Genomic DNA, 9,415 nt, shown 5'->3' on the forward strand with positions numbered 1-9,415 from the left:
ACACTCTGAGATGCTGCAGGAGCAGAAAGCCCAGCAGTACCAGTTACACATACACATTGCATCCTTTCAAATGGATCACCAGCTTGGAAGAAAAATACATTTGATCTATAGATAGTCTTCAGCAGCCTTCCCTCCTCACCATTCAGCACCACACACACACACTCCCTTGGTACGGAAACCACAGCGAGGCATTATGCCGTTCACATCATTACACAGCTGTAACATTTAGCACACAGCTGTCCTCTTTCATAAGAAAACAAGAGAATGTAAACATTTGCTTTTTTATACTGATTATCCAAAGATCAGACAAAACTACTGCCCTCAGATCTAATTTCAATTTTGCTTTTGGTTCATAATGCATTTCTGGTCAATTATTTTTGGTTCTAAGCTACAAAAAATAAGTTCTCTTCCAGACTAGAATTCAGGTTACTTTAGTAGTTTTTTCTAATTTTTTTTAGATGCATATTATCATAGGTGTTGAAAAATCTATTGAAAACCTCAAGTTACAGAGAGCTACTGAATGATTAGAAATCCCATACTAGAAAGTGAAAACCCGAAGTACTGGCTTTCATCCCTACTAATGCGAGCATGGGATGAAGAGTACACAGAATGCGTAACTACTTCAGGAATCACTTGAGATGAGATTGATGTATCTAATCTACACTCTCTTGATGTTCCTCATGCAGTACTGATGCTTTTCAAATGGTCACTTATTAAAAAAGAAACTACATCAAATACTTAAGGAAGATGCTGTGTTAAAGCAATACATATCACCGTGCTTCCAACTATCTTCACACTTCCAGGATTCTCAAAATAAAGGCTGTCTACATAGGAGGAGTACTTCTAACATACTGATTATATCTAGCAAAAAACTTTTAGGCAAGATAAAAAACTTTCTTACAAAAGAACCTATCTAGATAAAGCTGGCATTATGTTAAATGGAAGTTGTAAATTAAACTTGTGGTTCACGGTTTTTCACACCTTTACAATGCATTAAAATCCAAATGTATTCGTAGAGTACGTAGCTGAAAAAGAAAAAAAAATGTCTTTTTAAAAAGAGGAAGATGTTCAGGTCACATAAACATAGAGAGTACAGTGGCCAAAAGTCACAAAGTACCCACCCAGCTAAGGAAAATGGCCCTAGATGAAGTTTCCAATAGAAGACGATGGAAGAGAAACAAAATGCTGAAGGAAAGAAGTACAATATTCCCACTAGAAGCAATCTTTCCCTAAGAGTCACTTCTGTCTTTTTAATACCAGAACTTTTCTATGAAAATGCGATGCTCACCAGGTTATAAATAGCAGAACAGCTCTGTGGAGACAAAGCCTACGGTTATAGACAGGCAGGGATTTGCCAGGCACCAGAGAGCCCGAGGCTCCACAACCTGCTTTGCTGCAGGTTGTCTTTCCAATCCACTGAAACTTCTGTTCTCGTAAATATTTCCAACATATCTCAGGCAAAGTGAGCTGGGTCAACAGCAGCCTTGCCAAGCATATCGTCTGTGCTCCCAGCGTTCACCAAGGAGCAGACACTCCTCTTGCAAGTCTTTCAATGTGCATATCCCAAAAGTGAAAAACATCATTTGGGAGTTTTTCTCAGCAACTGGGACTGAAACATTAGTAAAAATGGCTAAATATTCTTAAACTCCTGCTGCCAGAAGCTAAGCTCAAAGGAAAATCATACCCAACTCAATGAAAAGGCAAATATTAGCCCTACCAATGAAACTCTCAAGCAATTTCAGTATTTGCTTAGGATGTTGGCCTTTCAGCTGTCATTGTGACAAAGTTACTACAAAGGTCTACAAATGAGGGCTGCGAGGTTTCTGTAGAGATTGCAAACAGAAAATTGCTCAAGCTTCTGAAGCAACACCATTAGGAAAAGCCAATTTTCTTCATCTCATCCCTTTTCAGAGTGTGTGTTTGGCTTTTGATGCCCATCTATTTGCATTTATAACAAACTATAATAGATGAGAGGAAAAATACGCCTTAATGCCTTCCTGTTTGCAGGTACCTGACCTTCCCAACCAGCTGCTTTTCCTAAAGTTTCGGGAACGGCAAGGAAGCACTGACATAGTTACATACTCATTTATAGCACTTTTACTTTGGACTTGTATTACATTTTTATCCTGCTCTACAAAAAAAAAAAAAAAAAAAAAAAAAATCCACCTCCCTCTTTTGGGCTGCTTCTCAGACAAAAGGGGAGTCTCCCCTTTTCTGTTGCGTATCTTTGATATTAAGGTTGTGTTTGTAGCACCCAAACCAGTAGTTTTACTTCCTGGCCATCTCACTCCCCCTACTTTAGATTGTTTTTTATTTAGACACCTTGTAGCCAAACTCATAGAAAGAGCAACCACAATGGAGAATTTTCTTGCCCCGCAAGTGTCAGTCAGTAAAGATTAAGAGGCGGCATTTAATACTCTATGAAATGCTGTGACACCTCCCTGGGGACCGCCACTCTTCTCCCTGACACTGCCAGGAGCACCCAACATCCCTGCTGGGTCCTTCCTATCAGTCCAAGGGAAGGAAAATGCTACCAGTATCATTATTATTTTCTTGAAATTCTAAGACATTGGTTCGTAATGTCTTCTTGGAAACATTACTGTGTCATTTTTCAAACTCTGCCTACTGTACCTAATGTTGAGATCGCCACAAAACTTGATGAGCTCTTTTACTTCCTTCCCTTCCCACCACCAACATGTACACATGAAGGAAAGGAGTCCAGTTTACATCCTCACACAGCAACACAAGATAAGTACTTTTGCTTAAACCTAATTTACCATTTGGGAGTGGGAGGGCAGGGACGCTTTTCCAGAATGAGCCTACCTAAAACCTAATAGACCACAGACTTATTAATTTTTTAATACTCTGACATCACGTTGCACTGTCAAAATCTTTAAGTCAAGTCACCAAAACTGATCAAAGACACCATATAGACACTGAGGCTCTAAATTTACAGTGTGTTAGATCAGATTTTGACAAGCATAGCATCTATATATGCAATCTGAATATTTTTTCAGCTCAGTAACAACTAAGCTCAATTTAAATCATGAATCTGAAGGAAATAAAATGTCTTCCTTTTGCAAACTAGGGATAAAATTGGTTCACATGAACAATCACTTAAGGCGATCATGCCAGAAAGGGCCACCAGAAAAATACTCAGATCAAATATTTATTTTAATCAGATCAATTTTAAATATCATCTTTAATTTTAATGCAAGACTTTAATTGTGTACAAATATCACATAAATTGCATTTTAATATATAAAAAGAAAATTATACAAGTGCAATTTATGTTAGAAACAATTACTACATTAAAAAATATATAGGGCAACAAAAACTTATACAAAAATTAACCCAACGAGAATTAAATCAAGTTATCCTGAAACTGCTTGGGTGCTCTGTGCTAGATTAGGTGCTGAACATCTGAATTAATAACTACACCATGAAAACAAACCCAAAAGGTCCAAGAGTTCCCAGTGCTGATTGTAAGGAGGTTATTTGTTCTTGTCAAAGATGCCGAGCAAGTCATCGAAAGCAGCTCCAAGATCTTCATCTCATTTAAGAGGCACATTCAATCCTGGGATTGAGTTGATGATTCTATTTTGTTCTCCTGCCCCCCATTTGAAAATTAAAAATCTTATAAAATAATTTTAATCTTAACATTACTCAGCTCTTTTAATGTTTCAAAACAGTAGGATTCACAATGACTCAAACACTTGGCTTATGTTTAAAATCCATATGATTAATATTTGCCTGAGTTCTTAGCATAAGAAGGAAGGGAAAACCACAGTTTCTGCAAATTGGCAAACCTATTTTGCCTCCAAACAACTGATTTTATGTAATAGGTGGAACTTAAAAGTGCCTTTTGCTCTACATTACAGTCAGGCACATCTATCTTGCCCCTCCTTTCCAGTTTAAGTCCTTTCAGAGGGCAACGGACTGCACGATTTATCGTAACTGAATCAGTTTTACTGTATGTCAGCATTTCACATCCTTGTGGAAGTTGAGATCTTAAAGGAAGTGACACTGTCTTCACTGAACAGCATCACTATTTGCTAGTTGATGTCCATCTGCATTTGTTTGAACTCTGTTTTTTATAAACCTTCAGCTCGGTTCTCATTCATTACGGTATTTCCCCACACTAAATATAGCAATTCAAAAGAATCTGAACACCGAGTATCATTGACAGCATCCAAGTTGACATCCATTTAAAACATTCAGAAGTTCACCTCTTGGTCTTTTGTTTCAGGCTCTCCACAAATATGGACTGTTTGATAACAAACCACAACCTTAAGAGAAGAGCACACATTCACGTTTTTAGTTATCATTTGCTTTAGTTCTGTTTAGCATCTTTCACATAAATTCTATTACAAAACACCAGGTTGCAAACCACATAGGTTTCACACAAGAACAAAACAATAACAACTAAAATTAATTACACACTTCAGAAGGTTAAATAAGTGACAAGTCTGCATTCAACTAATAGAGAGAAAAAATTTGGTGGAACTCAAAAAATATTTTCTTGATTAGCAATACTATGCATACTTTCTAAAAAGCAAGTTGCAGGCAATTGGGAATTGTGTTAATCTGAGCACTGATACTCTCAGGCAGTATTAAGTACAAAACACAATCACTGCATTATTATTGTTCCTAAGTATTTACATTCCATGAGCAAGCACTGCACATCAAGCTGGTAGGATTTTGAATTTCTTACTAGTTTGATAAGACTTTTTAAAGTGACTCCTGAGATAAAAAGCAATAAATCAAATGACCCCGTCTTCAGTGACACAACAGTCTTTATTTACGACTCTGGCAGAGAAGACAGTAACTGAGGAAGATTTACAACATACTGCATATTATGATCTTTTAAATTTTTTTTATTTCTTACTTCGCCTTCAAAATCTTATATTCAAAAATTTTGTGACATTTTAAAAAGTTGTATAATGTTCTAGGACAGAACTATGCACAGTTCTATATTTAAAAATGAGGTTTTTGAGTCCCAGCTTTTTCTTCAGAAACTGTTCAGAAAACTAAAATACTTGGCCAAATTAAACACTAAACATGTGATTCTATCATTCTATATAAGTATTCAACTAAGCAACATGAAGATATAGTTGAAACTTTCATTATCCAGCAATAACAGGTGACATTTGTAGGCAACAATTTTCTGCTTAAGATTTCCATGACCTGAGCAGTCTATTGAGATCAACTTTTAAAGCACTCAGGAAAGGGCTAAGCAAGAGACAGAGCACCAGTTGTACCACTTTAACAATACAGAAAAATACATCCCTGTCACCTGCAACTCAATTTTTTCATGATTAATACACAAAAGACATTACTACATATTATTATTACAGCTTTGGTTCTCAAAATATTACATCTGTATAACTAATCTACGTTACCCACTGTAAAAACTGCTAATTTTAAAGAAATACTACATAATTCAATACTATCTGTATTTTGCAGTATTAGACATACGGTGAGGCATATCCATGTATTTATGATCTCTCTCTTTTTCCTAGTCCCCTTCTTCCGAGACAAAAATCAGTCTGTTCTTTTGAAGTACAAATTAACTTCACAGCTATTGTGCTTAAGAATCACAAACAAACATTGCAAAAACCCACTGAAGATTCCCATCCCATTAGAAGACTTTCAGGATTGTAAGGATTCATCATATGGTTTGTTTCATTTTAATTTGTTGATACAGTAGTTATTCCTGTGAATGTGACTTCAGACTTTACTCAACTTCAATTGTCGCTTAATTGTCAGATTTGTGACCATCTTTTACATAATTTCCAGTATTTCTAGTAGAAGTCAGAGAGCAGTTTTAGCTTTTCCTCTGCACTCTCAAATGACCTTGCAGGCTGATGTCACCCGAAATTCCCACTACAACTCCAGCAGACACTGATCCCCCCAAGGACTACCAAAAATCTCTACATCCTCTATTCATACTTAGGGAAGCATGTGAAATTCTGGAAAGCACATCAAATGCTCTTGCGGTTAATTCTGTAGGTGAACCCCTAAGAACCAGAATGAGCTTGAGCTGACAACTGGCGAAAGAGGAAAAGCACCCGGTTCCCACCTAGGAACCGCCTCTCACCACGCAATCGCTCTGATCTCTCAGTTCAGATTCTCAGCAGAAAACAGACAAAACATTCTTCAAAGCAGAGACAAAACTAGAACACAGAACTCCACTGAATACGTAAAACCACCGTTTCATCTCTCTCAATGCTTTTATAGTGGATTTTGGAGGTCAGTCACCTATTTCTCCCTCTCTAGACCACTTTGCCACTCTTTTCCCTTCCTTTCCTAATACATTCTACCCAGCAGGGAACAGTTATTCTTTTGTTGTTTCAGAAATTTATCACATATAATGAAATTAAACTCTAAGCAATTTTTTCCTCAACTCATACTTAGCTTTGAGACTTACCATACTCCTATTTCAGGACTGAAAACTGGCCTGGAAAATGATGTGTTTTCCAAGCAACAATAATCAGTCTCATAAAAGACAAAGTATCTATTCCCAAATTGTATAATTAACAGGAGGGAACAGATCTGAGGCTTGTTTTGTATTAGTTCAGGTAACATCACAGCATAAACTAAACTTGATGTCTACCAGATATAAGCAGTTTGGATGCTTTTCACAGTTTCCAAAGGAGACCAAACTAAAAATTAAAGCTGACAACCTCAGCAGTAAGTGCACATTAAAAAAGGCAGATTTTGCAAAGAAAATCTGGATGTGGGAAACAGCAGTACCTACAACGTATGACACAAAAAGCATCTAATGACTTTGCACTTTTCCTAAAGACAGGGAGCACCTTCACATTTACCCTTGTCACAACACTCACGCAATGCACGTAATGCACAGCCCCGCTGCCACAAGACGAATTCACGGAATGCCAAAACCCAAACAAGTTCTAGATAGATACAGAAATAAAAAAAGAGAAGAGAGCAGTTTCCCTACATATTGCATTAATGTGGAAACCGCCTGTTGCTACCAGCTGTACAGAGTTTTAAAACCAAATCTCCAGGCGAGTTGTTCTGCTGGGATGGCAGGAGCATTTTGGACACCCCTGTGCACAGGTCAATGTGCCCCCCGCATTGCCAATCCTATTGTTTTCAGCACCAGATCTGTCCTCGACGACCCCGGCAACACGGAGCTACTTCCCAGGCGGGCAGGGGCACCTTGGCTGCCAGACGACCTCCCTGTGAGCCCCACCTGCGGCTGCCCCCACCCCCGGCAGCACAGGGCGGGCGGTCCCGCGGGCTCCCTTCGGCGGAGCCGTGCCCGAGCTGCGGGCACCGGGGACTCGCTGCCGCCGACTCGCCGAGCGGCTGACGCCGCCCGTCCCGCCGCCCGCCAGCCGGCCCGGGGAAACGCCGGTGTGACGAGCCTCTCCCTCCCTTCCGCCCCCAAACTCGCGGGGAGGCCGCGGAGGCCTAACCCTGCCCCGGCACCACCCTTCCCGCGGAGGCTGGGCGCGGCACCGCGCTCCGGGGCGGCGGGGCGGCCGGGAAGGCAAACCGGCGATGTCGCCCACCCCTGCCGGGACCGGCCGCTCCCGGCGGACCCCGGCACCCGTAACCCCGAGGCGGGACCGCGCCCCTCGCCCGCCCACCGCCTCAGGGCGGCGCCCCTCGACTCGCAGCCGGCGCCCCGGCGGGAGGCGCAGCCCCGGCGGCGGGGCATTACCTGCTGGCGGAGTCGCAGCGACGCTGCCGGCCAGGCTGGAGCCGCTGGTGGCGGCGACGCCCGCGGCCGCCTCAGCCGTCACCCCGCTGCGGCTGGGCTCTCCCCGCCGAGCACCGCCCCCTTCCCCCGGCGCTGCGGCGCGGTGGTGCCGCCCATACCCCCCCTCGCCCGCGGGATGGGGCCGCCCGCGAGGGGAGGGGCGGGGGCCGGCGGGCGCGGGGCGGCTGCGGCGCTGCCGGGCGGCTCCGCCGGGCTCTGCGGGGGCGCGGCAGCGGCCGAACGCAGAGGAGACGCCGGGGCTTCCCGGTAACGCGGCCCTGCGGCCGCCCCCTCCGTGCGCTGAGGGGCGGCGGGGCTGAGCCCGCCCCAGGCTTCGCGGCCCGAGCAGCGCCGCCTCAGGCGGGAAGCGCGCTGGAACCTCCCGCCCGGCCCCGACCGGCAGCCGCCCGCCCGCAGCTCCTCTCCCCCGCTCCGCGTGCGACCGAGCGCGGCGCGGGGGCGGCGGGCGCTGCCGCCGGACCAGGAAGTGAGGCCCGCAGCGCCCCGCAGCCCGGCCGTGCCGCCGCGCCCCGCCCGGCCGAGGCTTCCCGGTGCCGGGGCGGCGAGGGGGAGAGCGCTGCCGGCCAGCCCACGGGACCAGCCGCCGCCCCGGGACGCTCCCGCCGAGCCCCGGAGAACGGGCAGAGCCGCCCGCCGGCCAGGCTTCGGCCCCCACCGGCAGAGTCCGGCTCCGCGGGCATTGTCCGCCCTGCCGCGGCCCGGGCGGGAAGTACCTGCCGGCTCGCCGCCGCCGGGTAACGGTCCGCACGGGTGTCACCGAGCCGCCGCCTCCATGGCGCTCGGTCGCGGCGGGAGGAGCTCCTCCCCCTCCCGCATGGACCCAGCCAACGTGACGGGCCGTTGCCATGGCAGCGTGGCGCTGACGTCAGAGCGCTTAAAGCGACAGCGAGCCGGAGGTCCCAGCACCGAGGCTTGTTTGCCCGGCGAGGCGAGGCCGGGTCGCCTCGGCCGCGTTCGGCGCGGAGGAGCCGCAGTACCCGCGGAAGGCTCGTGTGACAGCCCCGGAGCCTGGCGGCACCGGGCACCGGGCGGAGAAACCGTCCCCGCGTGGTGGCGGCGGCGGCCGCGCTGCCGCATCACCGAGTGCCGCAGAGCCCGCGGCGGCAGGAGCCGCTGGGCTGGGGGCCGGCAGCACCTCGAGAGTTCTGCTCCCCGCTCCCGGCAGTGGCGGAGCCTGCGGGCCCGTCCCGTGGTGCGCAGCACGGGACAGAGGAGGGGTTGGCCCAGGACAAGGCACCCGTGGGTGTGTCTGCCCTTCCCTGCCCGGTGCTCAAATTGCCACCAAATTGCCAGACAACAATCACAGCCAACGTGAGACCTGAGAATACAAGGAGCAGCTCATCTGCGAGATGCTCCGGCCACACCTTCCACAGGCTGGCCTCCTCCGAGCTCCGTGCCACAGGGCCACCTCTGTGGCAGTCGCTGCCTCAGCACAGCCAACATCAGGCAGCCCTGGTCAGCACTCCAACACTGAACATGGGACGCCCGCATCATCCATCTGCTCAGCGTGGGTCTGCCACAGTGCCAGCACCACCAAGCCTCAAGATTTTTGTAAAAGATTTTGCATGAATATCCTGACTACTGTGGGTAAAGCAATCTTAGAGCTATTAGTGTATTAGTGATAAATGGCTTAGTGTTAATGGCAGTACATACTGGAACATA

General features: G+C 46.4%; 1 protein-coding gene across 1 annotated transcript in view; it reads right to left on the reverse strand.

Annotated features, from left to right (window-relative positions):
* The window catches only part of GNB4 (G protein subunit beta 4), a 33,739-nt gene extending 25,096 nt beyond the window's left edge, over positions 1 to 8,643 (reverse strand). Inside the window, exon 1 of the mRNA XM_065640268.1 lies at positions 8,467 to 8,643. The gene's annotated coding sequence lies outside the window, so the exon portion shown is untranslated. The remainder of the gene's footprint in view (positions 1 to 8,466) is intronic.
* Between the last annotated feature and the right edge of the window lie 772 nt (positions 8,644 to 9,415).

This window comes from Caloenas nicobarica, chromosome 8 (assembly GCF_036013445.1).
Source record: "Caloenas nicobarica isolate bCalNic1 chromosome 8, bCalNic1.hap1, whole genome shotgun sequence".
Lineage (NCBI taxonomy): Eukaryota > Metazoa > Chordata > Aves > Columbiformes > Columbidae > Caloenas > Caloenas nicobarica.